Here is a 15134-nt window from a genome sequence, read left to right on the forward strand (position 1 = left end):
CTAATACTAGTGCTTCTGTTTTGTCTCTCTTTGTCTTTATTTATTTCGCATGCCGTCTGCCCGCGACGTGATGCCATTAGCAGTAGGCCTAATCTAGGCGAGCCTACTGTGCGTGCTGGCACAGGCTTCTTATGGTAACCCTCCGCTTGTGTGTGCCTGTGTATGTGTTAACTGTATTGGTTTATTTCTGTCCTTGTCTGTTGTGGGAAAATGTCAGCGTGTCATTGGCGTTGTGTTTAGTTTGTTTATTTCTTTGTTATCTTGTCCATTATATGTCTCACCAGTGGCCAGTGTCGTCTATTGCATGGGCATGTGTCTGTATTTGTCACAAAGTCTGCTGTGAGTGGTTTAGGCGCTTTTGTGGCGCCCCTGTTGGGTTTTGGTTCTGTTGCAGTTGTGCATGCTGTGTTTACTCTAACTGTAAGCTTACTTACATCTTTGTTTCACTGCCCCTCAGACGGTGAGAGCGTCTGTTGGCTCTTCATGATTTAGACCTGTTTCTTGACCCATTGGTGTGATTGTGTCTGTGTTTCATTGTTTCCTTTTTGTTACAGAAGTTGGGGCTTTACTACAGGGAGGCTTGTCACCTTGTGGTGGGTGTCCTATTTTTCATGTGTGTGTTTCACTGTGTGCATTTCCAGTGTAGCGTGCACCTGGGTGGTTGTGGTGTATCCAGAGTTCCACATGTGGTCCTGTTGACCCCAGTCCAGATAGCCTGCCTCCCCTGGGTAAGCCCCACTCCATGTGTTTAAGTATTTGTTTTGTCCTGTCTATGGAAGTATCCCTAATGTGAATTGTTTTTGTCTTGTCCAAAATAAAATGACCGTATGGCGTATCCTCTAAATGCCATTCTCTTCAGGTTGATGTGTTCTTGAAATACAATAAAAACAAGTAATGATTGATTTATAGAATTCCGTCTCTGTCTCATAATTGCAACGAACCTGTGTGTCTGCAAATCTGATAGCTAGGAAGTGTGTGCCCAGGCTGCATTTAAGCACACCACCTCACCATTTAATTCCTAGGGAAGCATAACTCCTCTAGGTGGCGTAGTCGACAACTAAAATCTGGAACTCTACCCCCGCCTAGCTACACATGCCTAGGCAGTTTGAAAGACAATTCTCTGCCCTCCCCTTGGATTAAGCAAGGTGAATGGTTCGATTACAGACTATACATTTCAATGATATAGGATGGCCCGCCAGGCTATGTGTTCATAGCTATAACACAGAATATGCTGTGGCTCTACAAAAATCATCAACAATGGTCTAGATTGCTGGCACTCTAGGACAAAGCTTCTGAAAACAGCTTGGCATTCAATGAGTTAAGGTGCTAGTATACTTATTCACCTGACCCGAAGCTATTTATTGAACTGTGTTTTTAAAACTTGATTGTTAATAAACTATATATTTTTATACTACGTTGTTGTGTTGTGTGTTTCGAGGGGAGAATACCGGTAACCTGTTACCGTTACATGTACACTGTGTGCTGTCTGTGTTTCACTAATTCACGGGTTGGAAGTAAATGCAGAGACCAAATTTCCCTCACAGGATCAAAAGAGTATATATATACTTATATATACTTATACTTATAATAAATCGCGACTTGTTGTAGGCCTAACAGTAGCTTAGGCTATATCGTAGCAAATAGCCTATGGCGATGGTTTTCAGACGTCCACCCAATATTAGAGACCAGGGGCCTATTGCACAAAACTAGAATAAGGGATTAAGCCGGGATATCTTGGTTATCCTGGCTCAATTTATCCGTGAGCCAGTTGCACAAAAGCGGGATAGGGGGCAGCAGATTATGTTATGGTATAAATCACCATGGCGATTTATTCTGTGGAGCTAGCCTGCTCCAGACCAGGCTAAGTTCCAGGATCTATTTAATGTCATCCCTTATCTCAGTCAGCAGTCACCACAAACGGAAACCAATAGTTATTCCACTGCCCACTACACATTGTTATCACATATAACTAGACCCACTGTCATTATTTAAACATGTGTCATGCGACAATGTGACTTCACGGGAGTGCCTAACCATTTTGTGTGTGGTGGTCGCGGCACTAGTTGCAATATTCTCCTAAACAGAGGTGTTGCTGTTTATTGCTGTTGTGAAAAGGCTATCGCTACCTACTTCACGCCGTAGAAGAAGCAATGAAGCTGCTCTAGTTATGTCTAGTTGCCATGGTGAATCAGTGAATCTGTGATCGGTGGCGGGGTCTATTTGAGGGAGCCGTGAGCGCGCACTTATCCAGGATAGGTTTCACCTGGCTTGATGAATCCGTGTCTGCTCATCCTGGCTTGCTCGTTGTGCAACCAATTAACCCTGTACGCTCTTGTTTTGGATTCATTGAGCGCAGCTCAGTAACTTATCCCGGATGTCTTAATTCTGCTTTTGTGCAACAGGCCCCAGGTAGTGAGGGCCCATATTCCTGTTAGTAAACACACAGGAGCCATCAACATCCCAGATGGTAACTACAAATGTGGGGGAGTGTGAGTGTGGATAGCCTATTTATGTAGCCTATCTCAGATGTATCTCAGAATAAAGGAATACTTCATATTACTCTAAACCACCGTCTGTAAATCAACTGTAGACTACTGTCTACATTGCACTATATTTCTTGACCTGTCTCTGTATATTTCATCACCTTTCACCCAAACACACACACACACACACACACACAAACACACACACACACACACACACACACACACACACACACACACAGATGCCAGGAACACATTTGAACTGCATAAAGAATGCACTTGCCACAGAGACATTTTCAACTGCTGATGAATATTTAACTCATTCCTATTTCCTTTTACAAAGGTTTTATAGTTGATCAGTGTGGGAAAGCACCTTTCCTATGAATAGTTCCTGCATCATGGCCATGTACAGTAGCTTCTTAGTGTGTGTGTGTGTGTGTGTGTGTGTGTGTGTGTGTGTGTGTTTGTGCGTGCGTGTGTGTGTGAGTAAATGTTGAGTCTATGTGTGTGTGTGCTCGTTTGTTCACATGTCTTCAAAATCTTGAGTTTCACTGAAAAATCTAAACAGCAGAAAATATTTCCTTATAACCCTGCTTGGTTGAATTTCCCATTGTCATGCGTTCTTTAGCAGGATACACCTTCCTCTGGTGGTGATTTCCCAGAATTATCCCCTGGATTGACAGGTGGGTAATTATAGGCCCTATGCTATTTAAGGAAGCTGCTCCCCTGGTTGCGTAGGTGAACCATTACTGCCAGCAGGTAAGCAATTGTTTGATCGCTCACATGGTCTGCCTGTCTGGCGCTGAGATGTGACTGTTCGTTTGTTTGTTTGTTAGCAGCCCCGTTGTGCTGTAACCTGGTGTGGAGTCGTTTTGAAAGATAGCATACGGATTCGGGTGTGAGAACCTTATTGGCTCAGGTAGGCTACCTCCGCGTGATGATTTTAACTCTTCCTTTGCCAGATTGGCTATCCTGATCCCCTCTGTCATCAGTAGTGAGTGTAGTAGAAATTTTGGATTACTAACAAATCTTACTACATAGAGGTGATTAATAATACATTTTCATATATTATGTGTATGCTTTTCTATACATTCGATGCATCAATTTTGCTTTGTCTGTCATTTGCTCCCTCCGTGTCACAACTTTCTAATAAAGGTCATGCAACCCCTTTTTTCACGAGTTAAGGGTATTCTGAGGTAGTAATATTAGGAATATCCTGACAGGAAATGGACTATGGCGAGAAAATGTTGAAGGATGTATATGTATTTTATTGACCAATTATCTTACTTACTTCGGAGGAGTTTTGGCAAAGACCATTGTACTCATGTGATTTGTATTACCACGATGTGACTAACGTGTATAAGATGGGGCCTGGCCCTACAGAATTTTGAGTAGTGTTGCCGGAACGTGCTGTTGCCAGTGATTTGCTGCCAGTATTGTGAATAAACCTGCAGTGTTTTCTCACACTTGAGTGTGCCTGGAGATTTTTGACCACATGAGCAGTGGTGGCCGCATAGGCTTCATCTCGCCACCTGTAGTGGGAGACGGAACCATCAGCAGCCATACACTGAATGTTTGTAGGCCTATCGTGTCTATTTTTAGAACAAGCAATATGGTGACCTTAGCTTTTACTACATCTACAGAATTTTTTCTGATGTTTTCTTTGACAGTTGCAACAATGAGGACTCAGGCCTCAACCAAGCTCAGACATCAACAAATAACAAATAAACTGTTTATTTCATGTTTCCGTTGTATATTTTCACTGGGTTCTTAATGCTCCTACCTCAAGAACTTACACTTGAGATGCAGAAGCATTGGTGGTGTTCGTGCTGGCCTCGGGCCTGTTTCCATGACCTATGAGTCTGCTGCTTTGTCTACAGTGTTTGTTTCTTTCATTTATGTTAATTTAACTCCTGAGGAGTACACAAGTAAACTCAGTTTATCCACCTCTGAAATTTCAGAAATAGAGTTTATTCACCAATTGCAACTTTTAACATTCTAAAATCCCACTGTATTATCCACATTGACAATATGTACACTCATCAACACTCTGGGAACAATTTAATACCACTGGTATTGTTATATATAAACATGTTCTGAATGCCTTTTAAAAAAATCCGATACTGCATGGCGCAGTCCATCTCACTGAGATCACAGAATTCATAGTTTACCCACCTCTTATTTTACCACTACATCCCGTGTTGGATGTGCTTGTCTGTGCTGGTGTGTGGGTGTGTGTGCGTGTTTGCATGTGTGCATGCTAATCAACTTCTCTTCCCAGTGACCCGGGATGCCCACCTAGCCCTGTATATCGCTCCTTCAGCAGGTGGAAGGGAAGATATTGTCAGTCACCTGAAGATAAATCCTTTTTTGATGAGGAAGAACTAGCACTAGTGTATCTGTACTGTAAGCCAGGGGTTCCCAAATACCACTAGGTTCTGGCCAAGGACCCCCTTGATGTGTTATTTAACCCATCGACAATACTACGGCAAATGTAAAAATACATTAAGATAATCCTAATCCACTCTCCTTAATCCTAATTTAAGATACAAGCACTTCGTGATGGAGCACACAACAGTGTGTAAAAATAGCATTTGGGGTTTTCTGCTATATGAGAGCTATCACGCTACTATTATTCCCAGTCATTATCATGGAAAATATAATGTTCAGATATACAACACATTATTATAATGGCATTGTATAACAACCCTCATAGTAATAGGTATATTTTAAATGTTTCAAATGTATTTATTTGTTGCTTTTTTTTTTCCTTACAAATTGCTGAGGCCCCCCTGGCACCCCCTCGCGGCCCCCCAGGGGGCCCCGGCCCCCACTTTGAAAACCACTGCTGTAAGCCACACATTATGGACTATTGATTAATCCCCTTTCTTTCTTTCTCTCTCTCTCACTGGACAGGGGCTGTGAGCCAAAGTGGTGGCAGGTCCCAAGCTGGTGGAGTCCCTTCACTCTTCCTGCTGTAGTACACTGGGTGTTTGTCTTTTCGATTGACTTGTTGAAGTATTCACGTGTGGTGTGGATTTTCTGGGCTCTCTCTCCTCTGATAGCCTATCTCCCATGGTAAGCTCCAGCCCTGCTCCTGGCGCCTCTATTTTGCTTAGTGGGCCTCTCGAGCCATACGTCGTGGTGTGTAGCCAAAAGGTCACTGTGTGCAGGAAATTAATGTTATTTATTGTCTTTATTATGTGTACTTGCCCATATATGCCTGGCTTGTGATTTGCTGTGGTTTTTGATTGACCTTTTTGGGGGGTTGTGTGCATACTGGTTACTGTATATCAATTCTTGGCTAAAAAAGATTATTGGACTCACGCCTCTGGTTTGCTTTGTGGTCACGAACCTGTATTACCTGGTAGAGCTTTATGTAATTTAGTTAACTCCTTAAAACTACATGACTAAATGAGTTACTTAAAACTACATGCCTAATTGCAAATTACAAACTACAGCAGAAGCTTAATATATAGTATGAATAAATGGAATAAGGAAAATAATCAAGTCAACAAATAAAGTAAGATAAGAGCTCATTATTACAGTTACACTTTTTTCAGATTTTAGAATGGCTAATTCATAGCGGTGAGATACAGCAATTCAAGCGCAGCTGTATCATACATATCATTCATAATGGTTTGTATGAATGTGTATGTGGAGTGTTTTACAATTTAGTTTGTCACAATTGCTTTCCCAGGTAAAAAAGTAGTATACTTTAGTGTGTTAGAAATATGATTAAAGTACATGAAGTATAAAGCAAGTATGCTTACACTTTGTGTACTTTATGTAAAGTATGTTTAATGTGTACTTTTAGAAAGTATACTTCAAAGTAGATGTTATTAAGTTCAACTTCAGTGTACTAAAATTAAATATACTTATTGTGCAATATTCAAAGTGTTTTTTGTAATGTACTTTTTTTAAAGTGTACTTTGTTGTTAGTCTATTTTAAATGGTAAAGAAGTTAATTTAGTTTAAGTGTATTAAATTGCTAATACTTAGAGTTGTAATATAGTCTACTTATGGAAAGTATATTTTTTGGTAGGCCTAATACATTGTTTGTATAGTTTCATAGTCATAGCATTAAGTTCAACTTCAGTGTACTAAAATTAAATATACTTATTGTGCAATATTCAAAGTGTTTTTGTAATGTACTTTTTAAAAGTGTACTTTGTTGTTAGTCTATTTTAAATGGTAAAGAAGTTAATTTAGTTTAAGTGTATTAAATTGCTAATACTTAGAGTTGTAATATAGTCTACTTATGGAAAGTATATTTTTTGGTAGGCCTAATACATTGTTTGTATAGTTTCATAGTCATAGCATTAAGTTCAACTTCAGTGTACTAAAATTAAATATACTTATTGTGCAATATTCAAAGTGTTTTGTAATGTACTTTTAAAAGTGTACTTTGTTGTTAGTGTATTTCAAATGGTAAAAGAAGTTTATTTAGTTTAAGTGTATTAAATTGCTAATACTTAGAGTTGTAATATAGTCTACTTATGGAAAGTATATTTTTTGGTAGGCCCTAATACATTGTTTTGCATAGTTTCATAGTCATCTCACCTTTAATAAAATACTAATGTGTGTGTAGCTTTTTAGGCCTGATATGTCAGTCGCATGGATGGCAATGTGCAATAACCTAGCCTAGACACACTGATCTATCAGTTTTGTCATCAAATAATATTTTTTTTTTTTGTTGATTTTGTGTCTTAGCAAGGTAGTAGCCTATACGTTTGTGATGTAGTAGAGGTTGTGAGAGGATGAATGTGGCATTTTGTTAAATTTATAGGCAACACAGTTAAATGTAGGCAGTCCAGTTGACCAATAACATGGTTGTTTGAATTTGAAATGGAGTGGGCGGATCTGTGCAGCTTTCGAGCAAAACGTGGTGTGAGCAAACATTAACGTTATTTTATACAGTCTATGCTTGTAACTTTATTTGCAAGACAGATGGACTGTAGAGACCAGAAAAATGCATACGTTCTGGTCCGTATAAGGTTACAGGTTTGTCCAAATTAAAGATACCATAAATTCTAGTCATGCCAGAGACGTTGGTCCTACAGAGCCAGAAGGACTCGTCATATGAGATAGCAAGGGCTGAAGCCAGTTGGATCTAAAGTGCCAAGTTATTCGTTATCAGATGAGTCCCAAAGCATATTGTTAAATGATTCTGATGTAGCTTATTCTTTATGACCTTCGGTAGTCTTTGGAGAACTTGTGGGATTATTGACAAGCGTTGGCTAGCACTAACATTAGACAAACTATGATGGAAGAAAGTGTGTTCTTTATTAAGCAACGTTTGCCTAAAGTTCACCAATGTTCTTTAATATGATAGTGTACTGTAGGCTAAGTTAACTCACAGAAAGGAGGATGGTGCTAGGCTAGTCACACTTCACATTCATTAGGCATGCTAATGACATTGTAGCTGTTTTTTTCTTTAATCGTGGAGACATCTTTTAAAATGAGTCTACAGGACAAATTACATGCATTTTATGAAGTAGAACGTTTTTTTCCACAATTGATATTAGAGGGGGATTTAAACCTGGTGTTCTACTAACCCACATAACAATTTTTGGTTCGCTAAAGATTCCGGGAAGGTTCGCTGAAGGTTCGCGGAACGTTCTCTCCGAAGGTTCGCTCACGGTAGCGCAGGAAAGTTTTCTGAACGTTCGCCGAACCTTCCCTAAAAGTTCAGCGAACCGTCAGGTTTGCAGTTCCTTCAGCGAACCTTCCCGGAACCTTTAGCGAACCAAATATTGGGCACTACTAGGCTACTACTACTAGTAGTAGTAATAATAATAATAATAATAATAGGCGATGATAATAATAATAATAATAATAATACTTAACTTCCAGATGTAATATTGGCGACTTATTCTTGCCACCTTATAAGACAGGCTATGTTCACAACACTAGATTTATAATGGTCAATGAGCAGACAGCATGTAAAACATGAAATGTTTTATTAAGTATTCGCTGGGGAATTGCAGACGAGAATGACGCACAATTTATTCAGGCGACACTTGGTTTAAATCCGAGAGAATCCGGGAGTCCTTCTTCTGCCTTTGGATGGTGGGTCTTTCAATGCAGCTCCTGCGAACGAGAGAAGACACTAAATCTACGTGTTTTTTTCAAATGCACATCTTTGGGTTACCTGTTTTCCTTGGATCAAAAAGCACACTGGACTACTGGACGAGAGATTTGCAGGTATGTTAATTGTCCAATGCTTTTGAAAACATGTCCCACACCAAAAGGCTACATCGTTATGCAGGCATGTTGTTTTAACCATGTGTGTGTGAAACATAGTGCATTTTCCAAGGCATGGTTTTGGCCTAGTATTTGATTCAATGTTTACAATGTAACGTTACGTGTGCAGTAGCAGTACCTGAGCTGATATGGTCTCTAGAATCCAGTGACACGTCTGGCCTCCACTCCATGTGTTGGTCTGAAAGACACAAAAAAGCCAGTTGTCAAACAATTCGTGATATGCATAGACACAGGTAGTATAACTAACCCAGGTAGTATAACTAACATTTTCAGAAAATGTAATTTAACAGCGAATGGCAATAGCCCATATTATATTTTGAGCCTGTAAAACCTGCATGATCTGAAACGTACCGTATGATCTGAAACTGACTACATGCTATGGCTAGTAAATGCATAATGCTCAAGACATAGTCGTACCGTTTTCTTTACCAAAGCAGGCCTCTGTTGTGTGGTCACAAGTGGGATTAGACATGGGCCATGGGTGACAGCTGACCAAAGTGCTAATTTTCATGTCCTTTCCAATAGCATCCTTGGGAGGACAACGAAAATCAAATGTGAGTATTGAATCACAAGTGCACACTGAAAAGACACGTTTTTGTATTTGGATAAAAGGACACCATTTTTATAGAGTGATATTGATTCATTTTCCTTTGCAAGATTTGTTTAAAAGCAGTAATAGTGCGTACACCATAGACATAATATACATAGACGCCGCATCGACCGCTACTCCTTACTAGCGCTGACGAGATTTGGAGCCGCCGTCTTGGACCGGTCATCCACTCCACTCAGTGTAATCTGTTTGGCCGGTGAGATGAGCTGTCAGCGCACTTAATTAATCATATCTCACTGAATACCGAACAGATTATCACGCGGTTTTTTTTGCTGCAAAGGTCATACATGTAGCTATGATACAGGACACATGATTTAACGTATTTTAATATTCATAGTGGGTTTAACAGTAATAGAATATTCTGATATATGATATAAAGTGACCTGATGTCCGATATCAAAACTGGGAACATAATCCATGTTTGACAGCATAGACAAAACTAGTTTGATACAAGTTTAATGAGTTAAATATAGTTCACAGTTGACAGAAAAGTTCCATCAACAGCATTATTCACAGTCCACAGAAAGGTTCCATAAACATTTAAGTGAGATCAGTGCCATTCAGACATCTGAGGGGTATTCCAAGTAGGCCTATGTGGTTTAGTGACAAACTTGGGTAAATTGACTCAGAATAAGTTGTAAACCTCCCAGGAGAAAAAGCTGTATGATACAGGAAACATGGTTGTGTGTATTTTAATATTCATAGTGGGCTTAACAGTAATAGAATATTCTGATATATATGATATATTATAAAGTGATGACATCCAATATAAAAACTGGGAACATAACTAATCCACGTTTGACAGCATAGACAAAAACTGGTTTGATACAAGTTTTAATGAGTTAAATTTACAGAAAAAAAATCCATTAACATTTTCAGTTCAGTGCCATCAAAAATAAAGTGATGAACAGACATTGGTGTGGCATAAAGGAAATGGAGTAACTGGGTTCAATATCAACAGCATTTGTTAGACAAGTTCCATAAATATTGTAAAGTGCAAGTTTGTAGGTTTGTTTCTGATCCTTAAAAAACAGACATTGGTTTGGCATAGTAAGTGTAACAGTTCATCAATTCAAGACAAAAAGGTGACTTGTCACTTGTACAGTGTCAATGGGTTCATCAACAGCATCTGTTATTTACAGTTCACAGAAAGGTTCCAGCCCCAATGAAGAGATTAAATAAAAAGGAATCAAGAAGAATTAAGAAACATTTTAGAAACTGCTAAGATCAACCCGTTCATTGCAATCAGTAAAGAATCAGGGAGTGTCTTCACAGGCTCAGTGAGACAGAGTTACCGTCATGCAGTTGGTTCTATGATTTCGACAACTGGTGCATGTCATTTTGTATGTTCCCACCTTGCTAAAATTGCTTGGGTACACTTTGGCTGAGAACAAAAGTGCTTCAGACAGCAGGTGGGCAAATAAGATGGCATAGTAAACTGGGTAAACTCCATAAAAGAGGACTGAGTCAACCAGACGATGGGAAAATGGGACACAGAGTGGCGAATGCAGGTGATGAAGGTGGAGCTCATAAATCAAACATTCAGTCACAGTGTAGCAGATACCCTGCAGTACTGCAATGAAGAGCTGCACCTTCCTCAGTTCCAGGGGTGTGAGGAGACCGTTCAGTTCATTCACAGTCTTCCTGAACAAGGCAGTTGTTCTGGAGAGATACAAAATAATAAATAAATGAATGAAAAGGAATTTGAGAGGCATCTTATTCTTGTTAGGGTAAATGACATGTGAATAATACAGTGTTGGGCAAGCTACTTCCGAGAAATTTTAGTGAGCTAAACTATCAGTTACTCTGCCATGAATAAAACACTACACAAAACTACCACCCAGTCAAATGTATTAGTAGCCTAACACAAACACAGCAGTAGGCTAGTTCACTACATAGGAAGCTACTTTAAATTGTGCTAATTTCACATGACAAAGAAAAGTGTAGCTTGTCTGGCTAAGCTACTTGATAAATAAAGAAGTTGAGCTATTGAAAAGTTACTTTATTCAGGAAATAGTGAGGCTACCACCAACACACTTAGGCTACAAGTAGCAGCTAGCGATTGCCCAATAGGCTAGTCTGTGCCACTTGTGTAAAATCGCCGCCAAATCTAGTATGATTTATTTCTACAATAGCCTTCTTGTGTCAGTTGTAATCTAAGTCAGTGTTATGGAATATGACTTATCAAGTCTCAGTTCATAGCCGGTGAACACCGAAAGTAAACATAGCCTAGCTAGATGGCTACGATTTTCATACAGTAATATCAAAGATTGCTCCTTCTCAGCTCTCTGGTAATATTCTATTCACAAAATATAACCAATAGTACTGTTAGCCTATGTTAAATCTTACTTGTGAAAAGTAAATCCCCCGAGTATGGTCCGCCGATTTGAGAAGGAACATGCTGCACAGTGCTGTCATCTTGTGTCTTCTGCTGCAACGCAACGAGGAGTATGACCGGTCCAAAATGGCGGCCGCATTTCTTGTTTTCAGCAGCCAATGCGGCGTCTATGTATATTATGTCTATGGCGTACACAACTTACATTAGAGGTTGAAAGTGCACATCGCAGGGATCCATGTAAAGGTCTTGAACACTGAAACAAAGAAATTATAGTTTTAATTTTCCACACAGGAAATGCCAGATATTCATAAGTACGTTCTCAATTAATTTGACCCATCATGAGTTGTCAATACTTATCAGCATTTCCCTGGAGCTTCATTCATCTTTGCAGAGTTGTTTTCTCCAATCCACCTTACCACCTGTCCACCTATCTGTACCACTGATCTGCAGTTATTGCTCTATAGATATACATATATAGCACTAGGCCACTACTATTAGTAGAACACAGACATTACTTGAATTTGTACACAGATATCACTGGAATTTGTACTAATTATCATACACCTTATCCACTATATCAAGTAAATGACATGACGTGATCCATAAAACAGATTTTATTTTACATTGTGTTTCCTTTCCTCTTTCCTCTTCCATCTTAAACAAAGAAAAACATTGCAAGATTGTTAGTAATGTTTGATTAAATAAATTATAAGAGGGCTGTTATGGTGCAATCATTATGACTCATTTACCACTTTAATTTCCTGTGTGGCGCCAACTTAAGCGCCTGGCCAATGGCATCTTCTGCCTGGTCCGCCTTTATTTTAAATAATTTCTGGCATGCTCCTAAAACACATAGTAAAGATTTAGAGTTGTCAAACAGATCCATGTTTTAACACCATCGTACATATGGTGTGACACCGAAAACCCAAACAATACCCAACTTTACTTGTAATAAGTAAATAAAGTATTTATTGCAATAAGCAACAGCTTACCAATCATTGCTTCGCAAAGCTGTAGCTTACTGAAAGGGCGCTTGCCCAGCCTTCCCTTGAAACTAAAAGTTGACCAGAGGTCATTGTTGCCCACTCGGCGGAGCATTCGCCTAACGGCTTGTTTTCATTGTAGAATGTTATCGTGTTGTTGAATGTTAGCATGCGTTTGTATTGGACTGCCATCTAAACTGGATTAACAGGGGTGTTGGTATGTGTTGGTCTAGGACTGCCATCTAAACTGGACCAACATGGTTGTTAAGTTAAGTTAGACTGTAGGAGATTCCTACTAGAAAATTGTTCTCTGCATTTTATCCATCCGGGGGCAGACACACTCAGAGCAACAAGCTCACTAGAAGCACACAGAAAAGCAGACATCATCAGCTAGTCTGTATTACACGAACAGCTTTTCTCTTCCCTCCACACAATCGATTTTGCTTATTCAGAGTCTTATAATTAAGACATCCCATATTTACCTATGCATCCTCAAAGAGAACCTTTAGGGAACGTTCATAGAAGGTTAGCTGAAGGTAAAAAAAAAAGAACCTTTAGGGAACCTTTAGGGAACGTTCCCTAAAGGTTCTTTAAAAGTTAAAAATATTTACCTTTAGGGAACCTTTAGGGAACGTTCCCTAAAGGTTCTTTAAAGGTTCAAATTATTTACCTTTAGGGAACCTTTAGGGAACGTTCCCTAAACGTTCCCTAAAGGTAAATATATTGAACCTTTAAAGAACCTTTAGGTTCAAAATATTTACCTTTAGGGAACGTTCCCTAAAGGTAAATATTTTGAACTTTTAAAGAACCTTTAGGGAACGTTCCCTAAAGGTTATGTGTTTGCTGGGAAGTTAGTGCCATGAAGCTTAGGCTACATGATTGATATTATGCCTTGGTTTATGCGATAGATTTACATTTTTTTTAATTATTTGTGTTTGACAGAGCATTCAAGTTAATTTCATCCACCTTACCACCTGTCCACCTATCTGTACCACTGATCTGCAGTTATTGCTCTATAGATATACATATATAGCACTAGGCCACTACTATTAGTAGAACACAGACATTACTTGAATTTGTACACAGATATCACTGGAATTTGTACTAATTATCATACACCTTATCCACTATATCAAGTAAATGACATGACATGTGATCCATAAAACAGATTTTATTTTACATTGTGTTTCCTTTCCTCTTTCCTCTTCCATCTTAAACAAAGAAAAACATTGCAAGATTGTTAGTAATGTTTGATTAAATAAATTATAAGAGGGCTGTTATGGTGCAATCATTATGACTCATTTACCACTTTAATTTCCTGTGTGGCTTTCAACTTAAGCTGCTTGGCCAATGGCATCTTCTGCCTGGTCCGGGCTTTTATTTTAAATAATTTCTGGCATGCTCCTAAAACACATAGTAAAGATTTAGAGTTGTCAAACAGATCCATGTTTTAACACCATCGCATATATGGTGTGACACCCGAACCCAAACAATACCCAACTTTACTTGTAATAAGTAAATAAAGTATTTATTGCAATAAGCAACAGCTTACCAATCATTGCTTCGCAAAGCTGTAGCTTACTGAAAGGGCGCTTGCCCAGCCTTCCCTTGAAACTAAAAGTTGACCAGAGGTCATTGTTGCCCACTGAAGGGAGCATTCGCCTAACGGCTTGTTTTCATTGTAGAATGTTATCGGTTGTTGAAATGTTAGCACGCGTTTGTATTGACTGCCATCTAAACTGGATTAACAGGGTGTTGGTATGTGTTGGTCTAGGGACTGCCATCTAAACTGGACCAACATGGTTGTTAAGTTAAAGTTAGACTGTAGGAGATTCCTACTAGAAAATTGTTCTCTGCATTTTATCCATCCGGGGCAGACACACTCAGAGCAACAAGCTCACTAGAAGCACACAGAAAAGCAGACATCATCAGCTAGTCTGTATTACACCTAACAGCTTTTCTCTCTTCCCTCCACACAATCGATTTTGCTTATTCAGAGTCTTATAATTAAGACATCCCATATTTACCTATGCATCCTCAAAGAGAACCTTTAGGGAACGTTCATAGAAGGTTAGCTGAAGGTAAAAAAAGAACCTTTAGGGAATTTTAGGAACGCTCCCTAAAGGTTCTTTAAAAGTTCAAAATATTTACCTTTAGGGAACCTTTGAATCTTCCCTTGTGGTTATTTAAAAGTTCAATTTTTTTACCTTTAGGGAACCTTTAGGGAACGTTCCCTAAACGCTCCCTAAAGGTAAATATATTTGAACCTTTAAAGAACTTTGGTTCAAAATATTTACCTTTAGGGAACGTTCCCTAAAGGTAAATATTTTGAACTTTTAAAGAACCTTTAGGGAACGTTCCCTAAAGGTTATGTGTTTGCTGGGAAGTTAGTGCCATGAAGCTTAGGCTACATGATTGATATTATGCCTTGGTTTTATGAGATAGATTTTACA

General features: G+C 39.0%; 1 long non-coding RNA gene across 1 annotated transcript; it reads right to left on the minus strand.

The window, feature by feature from the left end:
* Positions 1-8468: 8468 nt before the first annotated feature.
* On the minus strand, positions 8469-12075 carry LOC125297148. The gene is made up of 4 exons (XR_007193956.1): positions 11901-12075; positions 9168-9279; positions 8869-8928; positions 8469-8576 (listed from the first exon to the last, which is right to left on the minus strand). It is a non-coding gene; the product is annotated as an uncharacterized LOC125297148 (long non-coding RNA).
* Positions 12076-15134: the final 3059 nt, after the last annotated feature.

The sequence above is a fragment of the Alosa alosa genome, chromosome 7 (assembly GCF_017589495.1).
Source record: "Alosa alosa isolate M-15738 ecotype Scorff River chromosome 7, AALO_Geno_1.1, whole genome shotgun sequence".
Classification (NCBI taxonomy): domain Eukaryota; kingdom Metazoa; phylum Chordata; class Actinopteri; order Clupeiformes; family Clupeidae; genus Alosa; species Alosa alosa.